This window comes from Chrysemys picta, chromosome 22 (assembly GCF_011386835.1).
Source record: "Chrysemys picta bellii isolate R12L10 chromosome 22, ASM1138683v2, whole genome shotgun sequence".
NCBI classification, from domain to species: Eukaryota; Metazoa; Chordata; order Testudines; family Emydidae; genus Chrysemys; species Chrysemys picta.
Window position 1 is genome coordinate 18,415,513 of NC_088812.1, and position 9,496 is coordinate 18,425,008.

The 9,496-nt window shown below is 63.6% G+C and overlaps 2 long non-coding RNA genes across 2 annotated transcripts; both read left to right on the forward strand.

Moving 5' to 3' along the window:
• Positions 1–1,690: 1,690 nt before the first annotated feature.
• Positions 1,691–3,803, forward strand: LOC135977118 (uncharacterized). The gene is made up of 3 exons (XR_010594470.1): positions 1,691–1,831; positions 2,210–2,313; positions 3,736–3,803. It is a non-coding gene; the product is annotated as an uncharacterized LOC135977118 (long non-coding RNA).
• Positions 3,804–5,336: 1,533 nt separating this feature from the next.
• LOC135977119 (uncharacterized) lies at positions 5,337–8,700 on the forward strand. The gene is made up of 3 exons (XR_010594471.1): positions 5,337–5,521; positions 7,617–7,749; positions 8,580–8,700. It is a non-coding gene; the product is annotated as an uncharacterized LOC135977119 (long non-coding RNA).
• Positions 8,701–9,496: the final 796 nt, after the last annotated feature.

The window sequence follows — 9,496 nt, forward strand, 5'->3', positions numbered from 1 at the left end:
GACACCATGCAGCTCTAGGGGGTGCTGTGCTGGAGGGAGTAGGGTAGGGGCTCAGTAGGGGGCGCTCTTCCCTCAGTCAGTGCTGACCTCCGGGCGGCACTAGGGGGCGCTGTGCTGCACAGCGTGGGGTGGGGGCTCAGTAGGGGGCGCTCTCTCCTCCCACCATGCAGCTCTAGTGGGCGCTGTGGCAGAGGGGATTCCTGACTAGGAAGCACTAATCACCCTTGGCCCCCTTCGCAGCAGGCGCATCGTGGCCACGTGGCAGAGGGGCGCAGCAGGAACAGGGGACTGGAGCGAGATCCAGGAGCAGCCGCCCAGGAGACACGAGGATGAGGATGGCACCTGCACCCACGGGCCAGAACCCCAGCTCCCAGCCACCAGCTCCATCCAGAGCCTCTTCGATGGGGCAGGCAGGCTGGACCTGGCTGGGCTGCGCAAGGTGGTCTATGAGACAGGTGCGTGCGGGGCTGGGGTGGTGGGAGGAGCCCAGATCCGGCAGAGAATTCCTGGGTTCTGTGCCCACTCTGCCACTAGCCTGCTGGGTCACCTTGGGCAAGTCACTGCGCCACTCTGTGCCTCAGTTTCCCCAACTGTACAGTGGCAATAATGAAACTGACCTCCTTGGTCAAGCGCTTTGGGTATGTTGATGTGAAGAGAGGGCACTGCTGTGCCATAGTGGTTGGCACAGTGGGTTAGCAGCTACATGCCAGACAGGCAGCAGAGCTGTGTTAACGGATACACGTTGGTCAGAGATCTCAGGGATGAATAGAAATAAAAAATAAACCCAAACTCTGTGTTCCTGAGGCTGTGTTCCAGCTGCCTCACTAGGGAGGTGACTACATTTCCCATCAGTCCCCAGGACAAGCTACCAACCACTCCCCCCATTCTCATCACTAGACACAGCTCCCCTCCCTGAGTTGGGGCTAGAACCCAGAAGTCCTGGCGCCCAGGCTCCACATGCTCTTTGCCACTAGACACCACTCCTCTCCCAGAGCCAGGGAGGGAACCCAGGAGTCCTGGCTCCAAGCTCCATTGCACTAGCCACTAGACACCACTCCCCTCTCAGACCCAGGGAGGGAACCCAGGAGTCCTGGTTCCCTGCCCCCACATAGTCAGTGTTCTATGAGTGTGTAGCTGGGTCTCCGTGGTCCAGTCCGGTCCCATCTCATGCTCTGTGGGGGGGCTGGGGGCTCAGGCACAGATGCCAGTGAACGGAAGGTCACCTGGAAGTTTCTCTTCGGTGTGTACCCCGCGGACTCCACCACTGAGGAGCGGCGCCGGCTGGACCAGCAGCTGGTCGCTCGCTACAGGAGCATGAAGAACGCCTGGAAACAGCAGTTCCCCAGCGCCAGGCGCATGAAGGTGCAGTCAGACCGTAAGTGTTCCCCAAACCAACCCTCCAGCTCCCAGGATATCAGGGGACCGAGCTGGAGGCAGATCTGAATGGGGAGATGGGGGTACAATGGGGGGGAAGTTTGGGGGGATGAGGCTCATCTGCTTCCCCCACATTTTAGAGGCCAAGTTCACTCAGCAAAGATCTCTTTCCTACAACTTGGGGCAGGGGCAGGGGCAGGGGCAGGGGCAGGTCAGTTCTTCCTAACCACCAGCCCAGCCACTGATTAACATGGACACACAACACATTCAATTTATAGCCCCACAGCTCCTCCCACCAAACAGCTCCTCCCAGCAACAGAGCTCCTCCTCCTTAAAGAGCTTGAGCCTGGTCCTGCTGGCTAAAACCGACCCCATTCTCCTTCCCACAGTGGAGCTGTCCCTGGCCATCAAGAAATATGAGCAGCGGGAGATGGAAGCGGCCAAGGTGCCCGCGGAGGTGAGACATCTGTGCCAGCCGTGGCTGGACGGGGTGGCTGGCTCGCTGGGGCACGGCAGGCAGGAGCCCGGGGTGGCACAGAGCAGCCAGCAGCAATGGCCAAGGGGAAGGCAGTGTGGAAGGAGCTGGTACCAAGGTGCAGCTCCTCAGGGGCGAGCAGCCGCCCCACTGGCACAGGCACTCCAAGCAGGGAATGCCAGGGCTGCATAGGCCACAGGGACTGGGCTCCATGCTCAATGGGCAGGGTGGGTGCTCCTGGAGCTAGGAGAAGAACCCAGGAGTCCTGGTCCCCAGCCCCCTCTCCATGCCCTGAGCACCAGAGTACCCTGCTAGGCACCACTGCTGGGCCGAATACTAATGTAGCCTCTCCCCCGCCAGCACGGCCTGTGGCTCCAGAGCATCAACCAGCCCCAGTTCTGGGCATCGCTGAGGGACATTGATGCCGATGTGCCCCGTACCGACCGGCACCGCAGCTTCTTCCAGTGAGTGCACTCCACCGGGCACTGCCGCCCACTGCCATGCCAGTGCCATGCTCCCCATGCCATGCTGTGCCCCCCGCTGCCTGCTGCCATGCCAATGCCATGCTCCCCGTGCCATGCTGTGCCCCCCGCTGCCTGCTGCCATGCCAATGCCATGCTCCCCGTGCCATGCTGTGCCAGGCATCGCTGCCTGCTGCCATGCCAGTGCCATGCTCCCAGTGCCCTGCTGTGCCCCCCGCTGCCAGGCCAGTGTCATGCTCCCAGTGCCATGCTGTGCCAGGCATCGCTGCCTGCTGCCATGCCAGTGCCCTGCTCCCAGTGCCCTGCTGTGCCAGGCATCGCTGCCCGCTGCCATGCACCCCCCCAGTGCTACACCCCACTAGGTACTGTCACCTGCTACCACCTGCTTCCATGCCAGGCACTGCCGCCTGCTGACACACAGCCCCCACATTGTGACACCCCCAGTGCCACGCTCTGCCAGGTACAGCCACCCACTGCCACGCAGCCCCCCCACAAACCTTCCCCCAGTGCTGCACACCCGCCAGGCTCAGCTGCCCGCTGCCACACAGCCCCCCCTCAAGTCCCCTCAGTGCCACGCCACATGAGGTACAGCCGCCCACTGCCATGCAGCCCCCCAAGAGGCCCCCCCATTGCCGCATACTCACTGGGCACATCCACCCGCTGCCACACAGCCCCCCATGAGGCTCACCCCCAGTGCGATGCTTGTGTTGGGCACAGTCCCCCAGTGACATGCAGCCCCCGCAACCATCCCTGTGCCACACCTCTGCTGGGCAAAGTCCCCTCAGTGCCACACCCCCTCCAAGCACAGCCACCCTCCTTCATGAGCCCCCCCCCCCAGTGCCATGCATCTGTTGGGCAAAGCTCCCCAATGCCATGCAGGCTCCCCCACAAACCCCGCCCCAGTGCCACACACCCACCGGGCACAGCTGCCCCCTGCCACAGAGGCCCCTGCACCGACCTCCCAATGCCACGCACTCACCAGGCAAAGCCCCCAGTGCCACTCACCCACCAAACAGTTCCCCCACAGTGCCACACAGGCCCCTCACAACTACCCCAGTCCTACATGCTAACCAGCACAGCCACCCCTGCCCTGGTGCCACATGTCCCCAGGAAGAGCCGCCCCAATGCCATGTAGGCACCCCCATGAGGACAGCCTGTGCCATGCACCTGCTGGGCTCACTCCCCCATGGTGCCATCTGCTCGCTGGGATCACCCCCCTCAATGCGGCCACGTGCCCGCCAAGCTCACCCCCCAATGGTGCCATGCACCTGCTGGGCTCACTCCCCCATGGTGCCATCTGCCCGCTGGGATCACCCCCCTCAATGCGGCCACGTGCCCACCAAGCTCACCCCCCAATGGTGCCATGCGCCCGCTGGGCTCACACTCTCCTGTGGCTCTCTGCAGGCGCCAGGGGCTGGTGAAGCTGCTGAAACTGAGGGAGATTCTGATCACATTTGCTGCCTTCCACCAGGGTGGGTACCCTGCCCCCTGGCACCCCTCCACTGCTCCCTGCCCCCCCATCACCCCTCCACTGCTCCCTGCCCCCCTAGCACCCCTTCCCTGCTCCCTTCCCCCAGCACCCCTCCACTGTTTCCTACCCCCCAGCACCACTCTTTGCTTCCTGTCCCCCTGGCACCCCTCCACTTCTCCCTGCCCCCCTAGTACCCCTCCCCTGCTCCCTACCCCCTTAGCACTCCTCCACTGCTCCCTGCCCCCTAGTACCTCTTCCCTGCTCCCTACCCCCCAGCACCCCTCCACTGCTCCCTGCCCCCTGGCACCCTTCACTGTTTCCTGTCCCCCTGGCCTCCCTCCACTGTCCCTTCCCCTGAGCTTCTCACTGCCCCCTGCCCCTCAGACCTCCCTGCTGACACCCCCCGCCAGTGTCTTGTGACTTCCCCCCTTTACTATCCCTTGCCCCCCCGGATCCCTTTTTGCCCCCATCTGGCTCCCTGTTGCCCCCTACTCCTATTCTCCCCATCCCGTTGTCCCACCCTCCCCCTGACGCCCCCTCCCGCTCTCCCCAGACATCGGCTACTGCCAGGGCATGACCAACTTTGCCAGCCACTTCCTGGAGACCCTGGACTCAGAGTTTGATGCCTTCTGGTGCTTCGTAAACTGCATGCGACACTGGGGCCCCAGCTTGACCGCCCAGGGTGTGGCCCGCAAGATCCGTGAGCAGCGGGATCCAGGGGGAGGGGGATAGCAGCCCCAGTGCCAGGTCCCGCCAGGGCTGGGCTGAGCACAGTGGGTCAGCCCAGGGGGAGGCGCTGCTGTGAGCCAAGGTGGGTGGGGTAGGGGCTGTGTCACCCTCAGCTGGGATCTTCCCAAGAAGGGCCCTGACTGGTCCATGGCTGGTGGGAGACCTCGAGAGCTGAGAGAAGAGCTTCTGTCAGGGCAGGTAATGGGGTCTAGTGCCTAGAGCAGGGGGTCTGGGAGTCGGGACTCCTGGGTTCTTTTCCTGGCTATGGGAGGGGAGTGGGGTCTAGTGGTTAGCATAGGGGGTGTCTGGGAGTCAGGACTCCTGGGTTCCATTCCCAGCTCTGCCAGTGGCTTGTGGTTTGACTTTGGGGAAATAAACTCATCCGTACAAGGAGGGAGTAATTCCCACTCCCACACCCTTGGTACATTGGCTTGAGATGCTTGGGCAGAAGGATGGGTAAAGGCAACGAATTATTAGGCAGTAGGGGGTGCTCTCCCCTTGCAGTTAGTGCTAGCCCCAGTGTGGCCCCAGGGGGGCGCTGTGCTGCAGGGAGTGGGGCAGGAGCTCAACAGGGGGCACTCTCCCCTTGCAGTCAGTGCTGACTCCAGTGTGTGGGGGCGCCCCCTTTTGGCCGGGATGTACAACTCCACTCCCAGTCACTTGTGACCTTTGAAAATCTCCTGGCTCCTTTTGGCCACCTGGGAGCTAATCCCAATGCCTGGGGCAAACTCCCCTGGGAGCTGCCATTCAGTGCAACATCCTCCCCCTGGTGTGTATATTAAACAGCAGCTGCGCCCCACCCCAGAGGCAGCTGCATTGTGCTGGTTGGAAAGCCCCTCCCTCCCCCAGCTCCATGCGCGGTGGGCAGGGGCTGAGCACTGGCTGTGTGTCCAGCGCAGAGACCACCGAGGAGCTGCTGCGACACGTGGACCCCGAGCTGTACCACCACATCGCCAGGACCTCCAAGGAGAGGCTGCTCTTCTGTCTCAGGTGAGGAGCCCCACAACCCAGGGCTCCCCCGGCTCCGACTGTTTCCTCCAACAGCAGCAGCTCAGGGCCTTGGGGGAGGGGAAGGGGGGTCGCCACCCCCACGGGCAGCACAAGTGGCCTCTATGGGGTTTTGACCTGCGGTGGCATGTGGCTCTCTGTCACCCCCTGGTGGCCAGGTTGTGCCTTGACGCCTGTGAGTCAACTTCCACTAACGCAGCTGGTTGTTTCGCTTCAGGCCTGTAGCGCCAGGAGCTTTTTGACTCCGAGAGCAGGTGAATGGGGCGGCTTGATTCAGGCAGACCAGCCTCTCCATGGAGAGATTTCCAAGACCGCCGGCCTGTTCAATCCAGTAACCAAAGGCAGAGTCGGATCCAGCGGCTGGGAACAGACACTGGACCAACGCAGACCAGAAATAAATTACCAGGGTTTAGCAGGGGGGTGTCAGGGTGGAGGTAACCCAACCCAGCAAGTAGGGGTGGGACAGATTCCCCAGCACTTGGAGTCTTTAAATCCAGCTCGAGTGTCTCCAAAAGCTGCCCTCTGGCTCTGGAAGAAGTTCTGGGGTCAGTGCAGGCACCCCTGGGGGAAGCTCTCAGATGGTCACAACGGTCCCTCCTGGCCATAAGATCTCGAACAGTCTGGAGCTCAGCCCCTGCAAGAGCTGCAATTGGCACATTTTGCAGGGAAACAAACATGGAAAATCTGCCGCTACCCCTCCCTCCCCAGAGGGAGGGAGTGGAGATATATGGGGCAGGGGTGAGTTGCTGGGAGGGCCTGGGGAGCTGGTGATGGGAAGAGACAGTGGATAGAGAGTGGGAGTGGCAATTGGGGGGTGGAGGTGGGCAGGGAGCCAGGGATGGTGCATTTTGGGGCTGCAGGGAGCCTGCTGATGGGGAAGAAGGAGGGATCTCGAGAAAGGGACCTGCTTTTGCCCTGGGCCCATGCATGGCATCAGCGCCTCTCACCCTTCCCCCACCCTCCCCAGCTGGCTGCTGCTGCGGTTCCAGAGGGAGCTGGGGCACGAGGATGCCCTGCGGGTGATGGAGATCGGCGCCCTGGAGGGGGGCCCCACCGAGCTGGCAGCCCGCCTGTTGCCAAATTGCAGGGAAGGTGAGGGGCAGTCGCCACCCCTCTCCCTCCCCCCCTCCACACACACACACCGTGTCTCAGCCCTGGGCACCCCCTCCCCACCTAGAGCTCTGCCAATGCCCCCAGTCCCGACCCACAGCCCCCTGCTAGCCCAGCCCCAGTCTCCCGCCCCATACCCACAGCTCTACCCCCAGTCCTGACCCACAGCCCCCTGCTAGCCCAGCCCTAGTCTCCTGCCCCATACCCACAGCTCTACCCCCAGTCCTGACCCGCAGCCCCCTGCTAGCCCACCCCTGGATTCCCCCCCCCCCATACCCACAGCTCTACCCCCAGTCCTGACCCTCAGCCCCCTGCTAGCCCAGCCCTGGACTCCCACCCCACACACCCACAGCTCTACCCCCAGTCCTGACCCACAGCCCCCTGCTAGCCCACCCCTGGACTCCCACCCCACATACCCACAGCTCTACCCCCAGTCCTGACCCACAGCCCCCTGCTAGCCCACCCCTGGACTCCCCCCCCCCCATACCCACAGCTCTACCCCCAGTCCTGACCCACAGCCCCCTGCTAGCCCACCCCTGGACTCCCCCCCCCCCGTACCCACAGCTCTACCCCCAGTCCTGACCCGCAGCCCCCTGCTAGCCCACCCCTGGACTCCCCCCCCCCATACCCACAGCTCTACCCCCAGTCCTGACCCGCAGCCCCCTGCTAGCCCACCTCTGGACTCCCCCCCCTGTACCCACAGCTCTACCCCCAGTCCTGACCCACAGCCCCCTGCTAGCCCAGCCCTGTGGTCACCCCTCAATCCTGACCTGCACCCCCTGCTATCCAACCCTGGTCTCCCCCAATACCTACAACTCTGCCGGTGCCCCCAGTCCCGACCCGCAGCCCCCTGCTAGCCCAGCCCTGGGCCACTTCATGCCCCGCAGCTCTGCCAGTGCCCGCATGCCCATCTCCAGGCTGGTTTTAGGCTCTGCTGACCCTGCTCTCGCCTGCCCCGTCCCCGCAGGGGAAGACGGGCCGGCCCCGCACCGGGACGCAGTCTCCTTCGAGGTGCTGCTCTGCGTCGCCCTCTTGATCCAACACCGCCAGCAGCTGCTCCAGTACCAGCACGTCCACGACTTCTTCCTCTTCGCCCACAGGTCGGGGGCCTTTCCCGGGGGCGGGGGCAGCTGGGGCTCCTCCCCCTCTGGGGGAGCCTGACAGCGGCTTTATTACAAGGATGTAGGGTGACCAGATAGCAAGTGTAAAAAATCGGGATGGGGTGGGGGATAAATAGGTGCCTATATAAGAAAAAGTCCCTAAAATCAGGACTGTCCCTATAAAATCGGGACATCTGGTCACCCTACGAGGATGCGAGGGCCCATCTGCCTGGGCCCGGGGCTCCCAGCCGGCTCTACCCCTCCCAGGGTGCCGGGGGCGTGAAACTCTGCACCCACTCCAGCCAGTCCGCTCCAGCCCCACGCCATTGAGCACTTGGGTGGGGAGGGGCATCACTTGTCATTGTGAGAATTGCCCCCTAGTCTGGGGCAGAACCGATACCATGTGACCCCGGCCTCCATTCCCAACAGCCCCAATGTGGTGGAAATGGCTCAGCTGAGGGGGCGATCCAAGGGTGGGACTCAGGACACCTGGGTTCTATGCCCAGCTCTGCCCCAGGCCACCTAGGGGACATACCCCGCTCTGGGCCTCAGTTTCCCTCCCACCCTGGTCTGTTCAGACTGGGAGCTCTCTGGGGCAGGGAATGCCCCTCGGGTCCCGGCTGCCTGGCAGGAGGGGGGGTCTCAGCCCAGTTTCCCATGGGGGAGCTTCTCCATGGTGCCATTCGGCTCCTCCGACAGGGGCTAGGCACTGGGCAGGGACCCACTGAGTCCCGAAGGGTTTGCAGCTGCGCCTCAGCACCAGGGCAGGGCGGGGCCCTGTGAGAGGGACCCAGCAGGGGGCGCTGTCTGAGCACATGTCTCTCCCACAGGCTGCAGGGGAAGCTGGCTCTGGACACGCTGCGCAGGGTGGACAGGCCCCTCTAGGGCCAGGTGGCAGCAGGAGGCCGGCCAAGGGAGAGGCTGCAATGAAGCTGGGTGTATCAAGCTGAAGGTCTCTGCCCAGGTCTCTCTGTGGGCAAACGTGGCCCCCACGCCAGGCCCCAAAGTGCCCCCTCGGCTCCGGGGAAGGGGAGGGAGCGAGGGTCTGTGCCTGCATTCAGCCAGCTGGACGGCCCCTTGGAATCAGCCACCACGGGGTGGGGCCTGGGCGGGGAGGCCGGGGGCTTGGCTGGGCCAGAGCTGCGGAAAGGGGGCTGGAGTGGGGGAACTGGGACGGGAGCCTGTCCCAGCCATGCACCCAGAGCCACGCACACACACACACACACACCTACACACACCTGGAGTCTGGAAAGACACAGGCACCCTGAGACCCACCCACAGCCGCACACGTGTGCACACCATCTCCCTCCAAACACCCCCCCACCCACCCGGTCCCCCGAAACACTCCCCCACGTTCTCCCTCACACACTCATCCCCCCAATCTCTCCCCTTCCCTCCCCCCCGGCCTATGCCCCTCTCCCCCAGGCCTGCCCCCGGAGGGCCCTGAGCTCGGTGCACTGTCTCTTTAACGGGAGAGGCACCCGGGAGATGAACGGCTTCTCCAGTGGCTCCATTCATCTCATTTTAATTTTATGAGCAATATTTTGCATGGAGCGGCCTTTACCCGCGAACAGCAGCATAATGTGGGCATCAATCACGCGCCCTGGAGGGCCTGCTCTTTCAGCAAGGATGAGCTGCCCGGCCCTCACCCCTCCCGCCCAGATTCACCCTCAGCCCCAGGGAGCAGCTAAGCGCCCCCTGTGATCCAGGGGTCTCCCCCCCCACATCTCTGCAAAGCCCCAGCAGG